The sequence below is a fragment of the Rhinolophus sinicus genome, linkage group LG18 (genome assembly GCF_036562045.2).
Source record: "Rhinolophus sinicus isolate RSC01 linkage group LG18, ASM3656204v1, whole genome shotgun sequence".
Classification (NCBI taxonomy): Eukaryota; Metazoa; Chordata; class Mammalia; order Chiroptera; family Rhinolophidae; genus Rhinolophus; species Rhinolophus sinicus.
The window spans coordinates 5,452,604-5,465,474 of record NC_133767.1 but is presented as its reverse complement, the minus strand read 5'-3'; the positions used below and the strand labels follow the sequence as shown (position 1 = coordinate 5,465,474).

The following is a 12,871-nucleotide window of genomic DNA, read 5'->3' as shown; positions in this document are numbered from 1 at the left end:
GCTATTTCTCAATGCATAAGACAAAATTTGTCATTAAAAAAGTGTATCTAGAGTAGCTATGGTAAGTACTACCTGGCAATCTTTTAGATGAGCTTCAGCGTTACTTTTATGACGGAAAAATAGTGTTTACATTTTATATACAAGTAATTGGGAAAACAGACCTTGTTTATACTGTCCAGGTGAAAATTGATGATTCATAAAAGCATGGTAATCTTTATTCAATAATGTGTTAGACTGTACTATAGAGAATACATAGCACACACACATTTTCCGAATTTTTGCAAATAATACACTTTCAATTTTTAATGCAAGAGTACTTTTGTGTTTTAGTGTGAGACATGGAACTTACTCCAAATAGTAATGTTTATCTGTTTTGAATGCTGCCCTCCTTGGTAAAACACTCTAGACTTTCCAGCATTTAGAACTGATTAGGGGCCTCCATTCTTCCTCCAGATTTCCCGTTCCATAAGGTGTCACCCCACCATGTTCTTCTGGCCCTACATTTGCTCAGGCAAAACCTATAATTCGTTTCCCTTAACAGAATTGAGGTAGACTGGATTTTCAAAGCAACTTTACCCAATACGTGTAGAAAACAAAGGGAACTTTGGAGCGTATCAAAAGCGTTTGCTAAAAAAAAAAAAAAAAGCCTTACAGAATAATGATTTCTGGGCCTCTCATAGTTAGCTTGAACTCGGGGATCACAAATCCTGTCCTAGCTCTCAGGCATTTGGAATATCTCCCCTGTAACTCTAATGACACTATCCCAGCACTCTTTTTCTGACTCCCTGGTTATCTATAGATAAAGACATTGAATTTTGATATTTTCAGGTTGCATATAAAATAAGGCCTCCAGGTCAACTCTGTTAATCAAATTAAATATAGATGTTCTCTTTAATTGAGGTAAATTACCCAGAACTACAATTTCTTACTCATCCATCATTACTATATACTTTCTTTTTTGTCCTTCTTCCAAAGATTGTCATCTTTTAGGGTTTGAAGCTACTGAAAATGTTTTTTTGCTCCATGGGCAATTCACTTTTAGTTCAGTGGAATTTTATGTGAATTTTTACAGAGTGTTTGTCAAACCAAATTGTATCCAGAACATGCTGCTAATATATTCTGGAGGCAGCTTTCATTTGAAATTAGGTTCATCTTCTGAAAGTATTAGAAAGTTAATGGATTTTTTTGTGCCTGAAGATTTTAACCTTACGTTGGCTACATTTAATCTAGTTTTAGCCACAATCTTTAGAATATAAAGGGACCAAATCACAAAAATGCAATGAAAAAAAAAATGATTGAAAATTGTTCTTTTAATTCTCTCAATGGACAATAAGTGAAAGGAGAAATCTGGAGTTTAAAGATAAAGAACAGATAAAGATCTGTGAACAGTGGCTAACCAAGTGAATAGAAGAGGATAATAACTGAGTAACATTTGGGGCATATATTAAAAGCTTATCTTTTCCTAGTTCTCTTCCTTTTGTAATTCTGTGTTTCACTAAATGAATCTTTATTCATCCATATCTTCCTTCTTCTTTCTGTCGAATGGCTATACCAACCCCCCTTCTCCTGTTCTTCTCCCTTTCCCCCACCCCAACTGTGACCACCTAAACACTCCAGGGAAGTAGAATGCCGGCGATGAGGTTAGAGACTGGCGCATTTAAGTGACATGACAGCCAAGCTTATAGAATTGGTGGCAGAGAGCCCTCACTGGCGAGAAAAGGAGGAAGGATCAGACCTGGGGAGAATTTTGCAGTGCGTAAATATTCTGGAGGCAGCTCCCATTCGAATTTAGGTTCATCTGAAAGTATTAGAATATTAATGGATTCTTGTGCCTGAAGATTTTGAGTTTGCATTTTCCCTTTCTTTTCAGAGATCCTCTCCTTTCTCTGTGTGCCTTTTCCCAGCATCCTCTCTGGCTAGAGTGCTCTATCTCCCAAATTAGTTCTTATTTCTTTGCCTCTCAGAACTCCCATTCTCTTCATGTGGGTGATTTCAGCTAGATGTAGAAAAGTAGGTTTATTAATTAAGTTAATTTACTTAGATGTGGCTGACAGCCTTTCTAGCTGTTTCTATTTTTATTTATTCTCATTTTTTAGTTTTTAAATTGTTAACACAAATCTGGATGAAATTTCAGGAACTATTGCTGTTGTGGGGTGGGGTGGAGAGAACAGGGTGTATTTTTGGCGGAAGATGTCTGATACCCTTTACATTGTGCCGTCCACCTCCCATTAGATTCAAACCAGCCTGGCAAAGATCATTGCCATGTATGGCTCCAGGCCCAGAAAGTTGTGCTTTCTTAGGGATGGTTATGACTTGTGGGCTTTCCGCAATGGCTGATCTTTCCACAATGGGTGATCATTATCTGTTTGTATGTTTGTATTTCCTTCAACACTCTGGCCTTCTGGAGGGAAGAATATATTTCTTCTTCATATTTGTATCTGAAATGTCCAACACAGGGTCCAGCACACAACAGAAACTCTGTAACACTGTTGAATGCATTACACAGTTTGTGGATTTCTTTTCTGTTGCTTTTTGCCTCTTATCTGGTGCTGAGAAGTCTGGACTGATCACCCATCCATTTTCATCCCAATATGCAGGCAGCTGTCCGATAAGCTTGGCACAGCCCAGAATTTCACCTATTCCAGCCCCAGACCCAGAAATTGTGTTTTCTTAGGGATGGTTATGACTTGTGGGCTTTCATTCCCCTGGCCCAATTTGCAGATATCCCTCAGAAAACCATCTCTTCACACCTCTCCCCAGCTTTACAGGACTAGATTGTTTGTCTTTGAGAATTGGGTGAAATCATTGCAGTTGGGCCTTTTTCAAGCCACTAAATAACCCTTTGTGATGGTTAATTTTGTGTCAACTTGAATGGGCCATGGGGTGCCCAGATATTTGGTCAAACATTCTAAGTGTGTCTCTGAAGGTGTTTTTGGATGAGATTAACGTTTAAATAGGTAGACTGAGTCAGGCAGATTGCCCTCCCCAATGTGGGTGGGCCTCATCCAATCAGTTGAAGGACTGAATAGAACAAAAGGCTGACCCTGTCCCAAGTAAGAGGCTTCTTCCTGCCCTCAAACTAGGATATTGGCTTTTTTCTTACCTTCAGACTTGAACTGAAACATCGAATCTTCCTGGGTCTCAAGCCCGCTGGCCTTCAGATGGAAACTACACTGTCAGTTCTCCTGGTCCTCAGACCTTCAGACACACACTGGAAATAAGCCATTGGCTCTCCTGGCTCTCCAGCTTGCAACTCACCCTGCAGATATTGGGACTTGCCTCCATATTCACGTGAGCCAATTCCTTACAATAAACCCCCTATACATGCATCCTACTGGTTCTGTTTCCCTGGAGAACTAATACACCCTTGTTTCACGTATGTTAATATTTCGTAGTTTGTGGTTCATGCAGTGAGTTCGTCTGTGGGCGATGGCCACCAGCTCACATCTGGTGCAGAATTACACTGAACTTTACTTTCTAGGACCCCTGAAATCATAATATGTAGGCTGTCCCCCACTCCTGCTCTGCAGCCTCTCTGTAGGACGACACATCTATCTGATTTGAAAATGGAAATTCAGCCAGGTAGCCAGATAATTGCCAAATAAGAGCACTGACTCCATTTTCACTTTAGGGGGATAGTGGATGGACTATGTATGTTGCGAATTCTGTGAATGCTGGGGGCTGAGAATTGATTCCAGTTAAACCGCAAGTCCTTTTGGAGCTGAGAGTACAGTGCTTGGTGATGCTTCTTAGTGAAGGACTCAGTCAATGTGACTGATACTCTATACTGAGCTCAAATAGTTGGCCAGACAGCTGCCATATTGAATGTTGCCTTTTTAGTATTCATGATGAAAAGCTGTATTGGTGCCTTTCCTGATACTTGTGTCAGTGTCCTGTTCCCCTGAACCACAGAGCCAAAATGGTCTTTTTTCACATTTTGGGTGGAAAGTGTTGTAAGAGCAACACCAGTTGTTTCATTTTTAAGTTTAAATTTTATGGATATTAAATTTGGGGTATAATGTGATTTAGCGTATCTGAAGAATAAATGAGTTTTAGTTAAGTACCGCAAATGACTATTTTGTGTTATCGGTGGCATGAATATTCTGGGAAATAGGTAAAGGAAATGAGTTTTACATCCTGAAATCTTTCCTAATCATCTTTATTGCAAAGACAGGATTTATGCCTTTACTTTGGATTGAGATCCAAGTCGTCCTTACCTGTTTATATGTGTTCTTTGTCACTTAGTGAATTCTAACAAATGTTTGGCCTATTCCCTATGTATGTACATACTCATAGAGCTGAAAATTTAGAATTGGAATCGTTCCCAAGTGACTTCTCAAAAACCATTCTTTCTGAACATAAGTAGGGGAAAAATGCATTGTTAAGATCCTCTTATTAATACCGAGGAGGCAAACTTGAGCTTCAGGTTACTGAAGCTGCTTTTTCCACCATCTCATGTTCGCGCAACTCCTTTGGTCTGGAGTCCACTAATTTCTTCATTTGTGATTTAAATTCTTTCCTACTGTATTGACTGCAATAGATGTCCCCAAGCATATTCAGTGAAGGAACTGAGGATATGTATTTGCAAAGTATGTTGGATCGTTCTGGAGTTGAGTTCAGCAACCAATTATGAATGTACTCGTATATATATCTGTGACTCCAGGTCACATTAGATCTTTCTGTGGTTACCCTTTCTCTATTTACAGCATTTTCATTTTAAATCCCTTCCTGTTGTTTCAATATTATAATCTTACTAACATGGATATAATGGGAATAGTAGGTAGCTGTCAAGAAGTTAATTTGGAGTCTGGGAGATGGAATTCTCTTCCTTGGACACAACACTTAATTTGACAGGGATAGAACAAATGAAATAAATTACATGTAGAGTACAGGGTTCAGGTTTGTTTAGTTTTCCTTCAGCATTCTCTCCGAGGGTCTTCTGTGTAAGGGTAGTAAATTAGAAAATGCAAATAAAAACTACTAAACCAATGTGAAGATATTCCCTGATCACTTCATTTCTTCAGTAGCAGACCTCTAGGTGGAAAAATAGGAGAATGCCCTTTGGGGGACAAATGGATGTCAGTAAAGGTTTGTGGACATTTGGGCTATTTTATTGCTACCAAAAGAATTAGTTTATGCATGGGTTAAATGCCAGTGAGAATGCTGAATACTATTTAGAGGACTTAATAAAGGGACACGAGGTATTAAATTAATATACTGAAAAGTAAGATACAAACCCACCACGCAAAAATTATAATCTGTCCAAGTTTTGCAGACTAGTTTTGCTCCTTAGTGATAAATAATACTAAAGTGAACCACAATTTCCAGGCTTTTGGCCAATAATGGATAGTATTAGAGAATTTCCTGCAGGTGATGTGTGAAATTTTTGAATAGGATTAATGATTGCAAGCAGTTTATTTTACCCTCTGGGCGAAACTGTAAAGAGCAATACATACATTTGGAGTAATTTCTCAACAGTTAGAGCAATTATGCTTTTACCTGAAGAAATGAAAAACTTTGCACTATGTTAAAACAAAGTGTATAAAAGAGTCAATTGTACGGCGAAGGCTAGAGGAGGCAATTTTTAAATGTGAATTTATAGAAAGAATGATGAAAGGTACAGACAAATGTTCAAAGCGAAAAATCAACAATGTATTTATTACTCCCCACTATGCTTCCTCTGCCATAGACTGGTTTCTTCATTGTCCCCTCAGAACATCTGACATTTGCTTGTGTGCCCCCTTCTAGGATGTGGTGTCCTTGTTTCCTTTTCATTCAAATTTTACTCATTAAACTTTTGAGGGGTGTGGGGATAGGTTAATGTTTCATTCCTGTGTTGGCACCAGTCTGTATGGGCTCCAGCCTTCCCCCAGGGGTTAAGGCAAATAGGATTTGTCCACACAGGGCAATTTAGAGGGCTGGGCCATGTCTGAGCCACAGATCTGTCTGTCTTGCTGGAAAGTGAACATGCAGACAATGAGAACTGTCATCCATGAAGCTTTTGGACGTGGACTGAGGCTGATGTTGGCCTTGGCAGTGATTTGGGGGATCTGTGGGCCTTTATCTAACTTCTTTTTGGGTGACGTCCAGTGTTCACTCTGGAGAAACTGGGGTGGGGGATCCTTTCAGTGCTGACTCCTCTCCAAGCAGTTTCCTGCCCAGCCCCAGGGACCTTTCTCCTCAGTCCTTCTGCTTCCATTTCACCTCCCTCTGTTAAGGAATCTATGTCCCAGGACAAGTTAATCTGACTTTTCATTTATTCTTCACAAATCTATTAATCATTGCAGAAACTTTATGCCCTGAGCCCTTTGGGACTTGACTTTAGATACTCAGAGCTAAGTTTTTGCACTGTAAGAGCTATTTAAAAGTCATCCTTCCATGATGGGTATCCAAAGCCTGTTTTGAAATACAGAAGCTAATAATTGACTGACTGACTTTTGAGTTATCCTCCCCTGCCATTTTTTAACTGTATCTTACTTCCCATGAACTACCGGGGCTGGGGAAGAGCCATTTATACAATAGATTGTGGTGGGAAACTCCAGTTAATAATTCCTGATAGGACCTAGTACTCATTCATTCATTTATTGATTTATTCAACAAATATTTATCGAAGTGAGTACCTACTCTATATCTTAAAGTTGGTTTACAAAGCCCAGCTCCAGCCCCTTTGCCATAAAGCCATTATTGCCTAATGGAGAAAAGCCACATTTCTTTTCTCCTGACTTTTAGAGCATTTATGGTCTGTACCACACAATTTAGCACTTAATTCTATATTATTCTGTATTGTGAGCCATCTCATGTATATTCTTTCCTCCCGATAAATTGAAGCTCATTGGAGTTAAGGAGTGTGCTTTATATTTCTTCTGTATCCTGCCTGCTCCATGCCTTGCTCAGAGTTCAAGAAATACTTGTTGGTTGACTTCTCTGTAAATGAGTACTGACATCGGCATGCATTGCTTTCAAGCATAGAAACCTTGGGAAACTGAAGATAGTTGATTTCTTTGACTTGCTCTCTAGTGAAATAAGTAATATGCCCTTGAACTTCAAGCTTGTGGAGAAGGAATGGGGGAGCAGAGAAAGTGTGGGAATTAAGATTGAGGGTAGTGGTTCTCAACTGGGATGATTTTGCCCTCCAGGTAGGGTTGCCAGATTTAGCAAATAAAAATATAGGACACTCAGCTCAATTTGAATTTCAGGTAAACAATGAATAATTTTTCTTTGGATAAGTACTTTCCAAATAGTGCATTTGGGGCGTATGAATAAAAATTACTTGTTGTTTAGCTGAAATTCAAATTTAACTGGAAGTTCTATTTTATCTGGCAACCCTACACCCTACACCCAGGAACATGTGGCCATACACCCTACACCATCTGGGAGCTCAGCGGCAGCTCAGCTCAAAGTGCTGTGTTCAATCTTAGTTGCAGGGGGCGCTGCCCACCATCCCTTGTGGGACTCGAGGAATTGAACTGGCAACCTTGTGGTTGAGAGCCCACTGGCCCATGTGGGAATCGAACCGGCAGCCTTCGGAGTTAGGAGCACGGAGCTCTAACCGCCTGAGCCACCGGGCTGGCCCTCAATAGGTATTTTTGATTGAAGGAATGAATGAAGACCATGAAGCAGAAATAGTTTATTTAAAAATTGATTAAAAATTTTCTGATCTCTCAAATGGACAACTGTAGCATGTATCAGAGACTCTTATCTCAAAAGGAAAACTGGAACCTAAGCGAGTTCAGCCTTCCACAGGAGAGGAGATAGATAGAAATGAGAGATAAACTAGAAGCTTTTAATAGATGCATGCGGGTGAGAATTTGATGGGACTAATATCCTTATACACTGCTGATGGGAGAATAAATTGAATCATACCCTTTTGGAAAGTAGTACATGTCACCAGCTATAAAGAGAGCATAGCTTCTAGCACAGTAATCAGTCTCCTGGGAATTTATCCCAAAGACATAATTCAAAAGAAATTGAAAAGACACAGAGAAAAGTTTATCACAATATCAGGACAATGAAAATATGAAGATAATGTATCCAGACAGATCTAGGTGAATGGTACATTACCCCAATGAAATATCGTGTAGCATAGAAAATGACAAGTAGGAAGAATTAAAGAAACTTCGGAGAGTCTATGTGGCCATACAAACGGTTGTGAAACTAGACCCGGGCCTATGAATGACAACAGAGCTTTTTCCTTTTCTGTCCCCAACTGTAGGATGTTTAGTGACCTATGCACAGTTCTGCTCCAGCAGTAATGATTTTGACAGGCAGGAGAGGTAGGGTGGAAGATCAGGACCTGGAAAGTAGAGTTGTTGGGTAGTGGAAAGGGGTGTGTTCATCTTTCATTACAGTTTTTGATTTGGGTGTTTTTGACTTTTTCTCTAGTTTCATGTCATTGTGGTCAGAAAAGATGCTTGATATGATGATTTGAATCTTCTTGAAATTATTGAGGCTTCTTTTGTGGCCTATTATGTCATGTATCTTGGAGGATGTTCCATGTGCACTTGAAAAAAATGTGTAGTCTACAGTTTTGGGATGAAATGTTCTATAAATGTCTATTAAGTAGAGCTTATCTACTGTGACATTTAAGTCCATTATTTCCTTATTAATTTTCTGTGTGGATGATCTATCTATTGATGTGAGTGGGATATTCAGTCCCCTACTATTGTTATTTTACTTTGGAATTCTTCCTTTATGTGCATTAATAATTGTTTTATATATTTAGGTGCTCCTATGTTGGGTGTGTAGATATTTACAATTGTTATAGCCTCTTCTTGGATTTACCCCTTTATAATTATGTCATGTCCTTCTTTGTGTTTTTTTACATTTTTTGTTTTCAAGTCTATTTTGTCTGATATGAGCATTGCTACTCCATCTTTCTTTTCATTTCTATTTGCATGGAATATTTTTCCATCCCTTCACTTTTAGTCTATATGTGTCTTTCAATTTGAAGTGAATCTCTTATAAGCAGCATATAGGTGGGTCATGTTTTTAATCCATTCAGCCATCCAATGTCTTTTTAATGGAGCATTTAATCCATTTACATTTAAAATAATTATATATAAGTATGTACTGTCCCCTGTTCCTTTCTTCTCTTGATCTCTTCCCTTGTGTTTTGCTGTTTTTCTTTAATGTTTTGTTTAGATTCCTTTCTCTTTGTTTTTTTTGTATTAATATATCTTTTGAAGTTCTTTGGTTTGCGGTTACCATGAGGTTTATGTGCATCATTCTTTACCTAAAGCAGTGTATTGTAAGCTGAAGGACATTTCAAATATACTCTGTAAGGACTACATTTTTACTCACCTCTCCATGCTTTGTCATTGATGTCATGTTTTAAATCTTTTTGTTTTGTGCATCTCCTAACTACTTCTTGTAGTTTGAGTTTGATACTTTTTTCTTTTGACCTTCATAGTAGCTTTTAAAATGTCTGATTTGCTGTATTTATTGAATATTTGGCTTTACCTATGAGGTTCTTCCCTTTCTCATATTCTTATTTCTGGCTATGGCCTTTTCCTTTTCTGCTTAAAGAAGAATCTTTAACATTTTTTTGTAAAGCTGGTTTAATGGTGATGAACTCCTTTAGTTTTTGCTTGTGGGACTCTTTCTCCTTCAATTCTGAATGATAAGCTTGCTGGGTAAATTATTCTAGGTTGTAGGTTCCTTTCTTTCAACACTAAAGATTCTCCCTTCTGGCCTGTAAACTTGGGTGAAAATTCAGCTGATAGACTTAATAGGGTTTCCTTTATATGTAACTCTTGCTTCCTTCAAGATTGTCTCTTTAAGTTTTACCATTTTAATTACAGTGTGTCTAGGTTGGTCTCTCTTTGGATTTATCTTGTTTGGAATTCTATGAACCTGGACCTGGATGTCTGTTTCCTTTCCCAAGTTAGGAAAGTTTTCAGCCATTATTTCTTTAAATAAAGTTTCTGTTCCTTTCTCTCTTTCTTCTCCTTTTGAGATCCCTATAATGTGAATGGTGAGCATTTAATGTTATCCCAGAGGTCTGTTAAACAATCCTCATTTTTTAAATTTTATTTCTCTTTCAGGTCTTCTGATTGGTTGATTTCCACTAGGCTGTCTGTCAGGTCATTGATCTGTTTTTCTGTGTTAGCTAATCTGCTGTTGATTCCTTCTCATGTGTTTTTCATTTTAGCTATTGCATTCTTCAGATCTCCTTGGTTCTTTCTTATACTTTCTAAGTCTTTATTGAAGTTCTCCCTAAATTCTTCCATTTCACTCTCAAGTTTGGTGAACATCCTTGTGACCATTTCTTTGAATTCTTTATCAGGCAAATTACTTATTTCCATTTCCTTAGGGGTTTGTTTCCCTGGGGATTTTTCTTGAGCCTTCGAGAGATATTCCTGTCTTTTCATTTTATTTGAGGTTGTATGTTTGTTTATAGAATTAGACGAAATAGCTGTCTTTGTCAGGCTTGGAGAAGTGGCCTCACGTAGACGAGGGCTCTGCATAGCTGTGTCTGCCAGGTGGTTTTGGCAGGCCAGTAGGAGCTGAGGGGTACCTAAAGTGTCCAGGCCACTGGCCAAGGCAGCGAGAGAGGTTCCAGGTGGGGAGGCCATGTGCATGTAGTAATGCCCTGTTGATCCTGCTTGCTCCCTTTGTTCAGGCTGAAATGGGCTCACACGATGTGTCCAGGAATGCACTAGTGACCTTTCAGGTAGGCCAGAGCACCGGGGCGGATCCCCCACCCACAGTCTGGCAGTAGAGTGGGACATAAACGATGGTGCTCACCGGCAGCTCAGATCCCGATCCCGGGGAGTTGCCGCAGTCCCTGGGGAGCTCTTGCGCCGCCCCCCACCCCCCACCAGCCTTCTCTGTACAGTCTCTCTCATGTGTGTCGTGCCAAAACAGGTCCTGTGCAGATGCGACCTCTGCGCGGGCTCTACGTGCAGGGTGGTTTGGGGCAGCCGCTTGCCGAGCATGCGCGCAAGGCGCCTGGAGCATTGCCTGCCGGGAGGCCCCGCTCTGAGTCGTGAGGCCCGGGGTGTGGTGACACTGTTCCTGCTCGCTCCCTGTGTTTGGAGGCACAAGGCTCCAGGAAGTGCAGCTGGGAATGTGCAGCGGTGACCTTGCAGGTAGGCGGAAGTCCCCAGGAAGTCACACTCCCGCCCTCCCTCTGGAAGTTAAGGGGCATGTGACCAATGCCACCCTCCGGCTCCCAAAGAGGGCCTTTCCGGCTTCTAAGCCTCCTCCGTCGGATCTCTCTCTTTTTTTTGCTGTCAGAATCTGTTCATTCAGGGCTCAGTTGTATCGCAGGAGTAATTGCTCTCTCTGTCCGTGTGTGTTTGAGTTTGCTCGTGGGACGGGGCGAGGTCAGCGTCCTCCTAAGCCGCCGCCATCTTGGACTTCCTGCTGACATTTTTTTTTTTTTTTTTTAAGTGGGACTCCAAAATATCACAGCATCAAGTGAGACAGGTGTTTTTGTCATTGTCTAGTTAAAGTGGCTAATGTTGACAACACGTCTGGGAAATTCCAGTGGTAAAATAAGATTTTTGGACATGAAGCAATTGATTATTCGTCATAGTAATGACGTTTATTCTTTTATGATAGGTTGTGTTGGCAGGGCAGCCTTGCAAAATCTGTTTCCTTTCTTCTAGATTCTGCATCTTCCATAGAGGTACTAGCTGGATGGTTGTGTTGTCAAATTTTACCGTAAGTATAAGCAACAGAGAATGTGGTAGGAATGGAAGCATAGAGTTAAAAGTCTATACAGTAGTAGAGTAGGTGAGAAGTGAGTGTGGTTTGGACTAGAGATTTGTTGAATAGATAAATAAATAATAAGCACCCTTAAAATTTGTGGTGAAGAAATAAATGAGTGAAGTTTCCAGGCCCTTAAGGATTTTAAAGAAAATAGTCATGCTGGGTCTGCCATATTTTCAGTGTTTCATAATGAACGTTGATAACAACCACACAAGCTTTTTAGCTGGAGTCAAAGAAATTCCGATAGCAATTCTTGTCTTAGGTTGATTAAAAGTAAGTATTACTTAGCACGTGCAGTTTGAAGGACAAGTCTTTCAAAACGGGCTTTTCCTTGGGGGAAAATGGCAAAAACTGTCCAAGGATTGGAGAGTCTTGGGTTAAGTAGATGCTGCTCGGATTAATTTAACATTTTTCAAGACTTCAATTTTATTTTCTCCCATACAGACTCCAGGAGCAGGTGCTATTTAAAAAGTGTTTTTCTCGCTGTGCTAGGTGTGAAGCTATAAGCAGTGTGAGGATAAACACTTTCATAAAGTCCAATGTCATTCTGGATATAATTTTGGGTGCTAGTGAGAATGACGATCTCAGGATCCAGAAGTCAAGGAGTCCTTATTCAAGGATAAACTAGGCGTGGTTGCTTCCTTTTTTTTTTTGATATCACGTCCTAGCCCCCTTCCACACCAATGGCAAAAATGATGAAATTGCTTTGACATTTTGTATTGGCAGTTGCAAACGAATAGCCAAATCGGGCCCACAGAGTGCTTTTAATGGCACCCACAAGGTTTAAAGACTTGAGAATTTTCCTATTAAAAATCTGGGTTTCTGGCCTCTATTGAAAAGTTGGACAATCTGGTCCCATGGTTGCTGTTGCTATGGTCCTCCTTTAATCAGTGTGATGCAGTTACCTGCTTTATTAGGTGTTTCACTGTTGATTTCACTCCCTACTTTCTCACAACCTGCCCAGTGTACTCATTTCCATTACCCACCTGGCCCCTGCAGCCATTTGAGTTTGCAATCCCTGTTTTCGATGGTACACTGTGCTGGTGACATTGACCAGATGACCACATTTGAATTACAAGCTTATTTGATAATGCACATAATACAATGAAATGACATAGTACTGTGACAATATTTCTTGCATCAATCTGTTGGTGTA

General features: G+C 39.9%; 2 protein-coding genes across 2 annotated transcripts in view; both read left to right on the top strand.

Annotated features, from left to right (window-relative positions):
- The window catches only part of MPV17L (MPV17 mitochondrial inner membrane protein like), an 86,816-nt gene that overhangs the window by 7,964 nt on the left and 65,981 nt on the right, over positions 1 to 12,871 (top strand). The window contains exon 5 of the transcript XR_012493139.1: positions 3,110 to 3,291. The gene's annotated coding sequence lies outside the window, so the exon portion shown is untranslated. The remainder of the gene's footprint in view (positions 1 to 3,109; positions 3,292 to 12,871) is intronic.
- Positions 3,152 to 12,871, top strand: part of BMERB1 (bMERB domain containing 1) — a 100,281-nt gene continuing 90,561 nt past the window's right edge. Inside the window, exon 1 of the mRNA XM_019710393.2 lies at positions 3,152 to 3,291. The gene's annotated coding sequence lies outside the window, so the exon portion shown is untranslated. The remainder of the gene's footprint in view (positions 3,292 to 12,871) is intronic.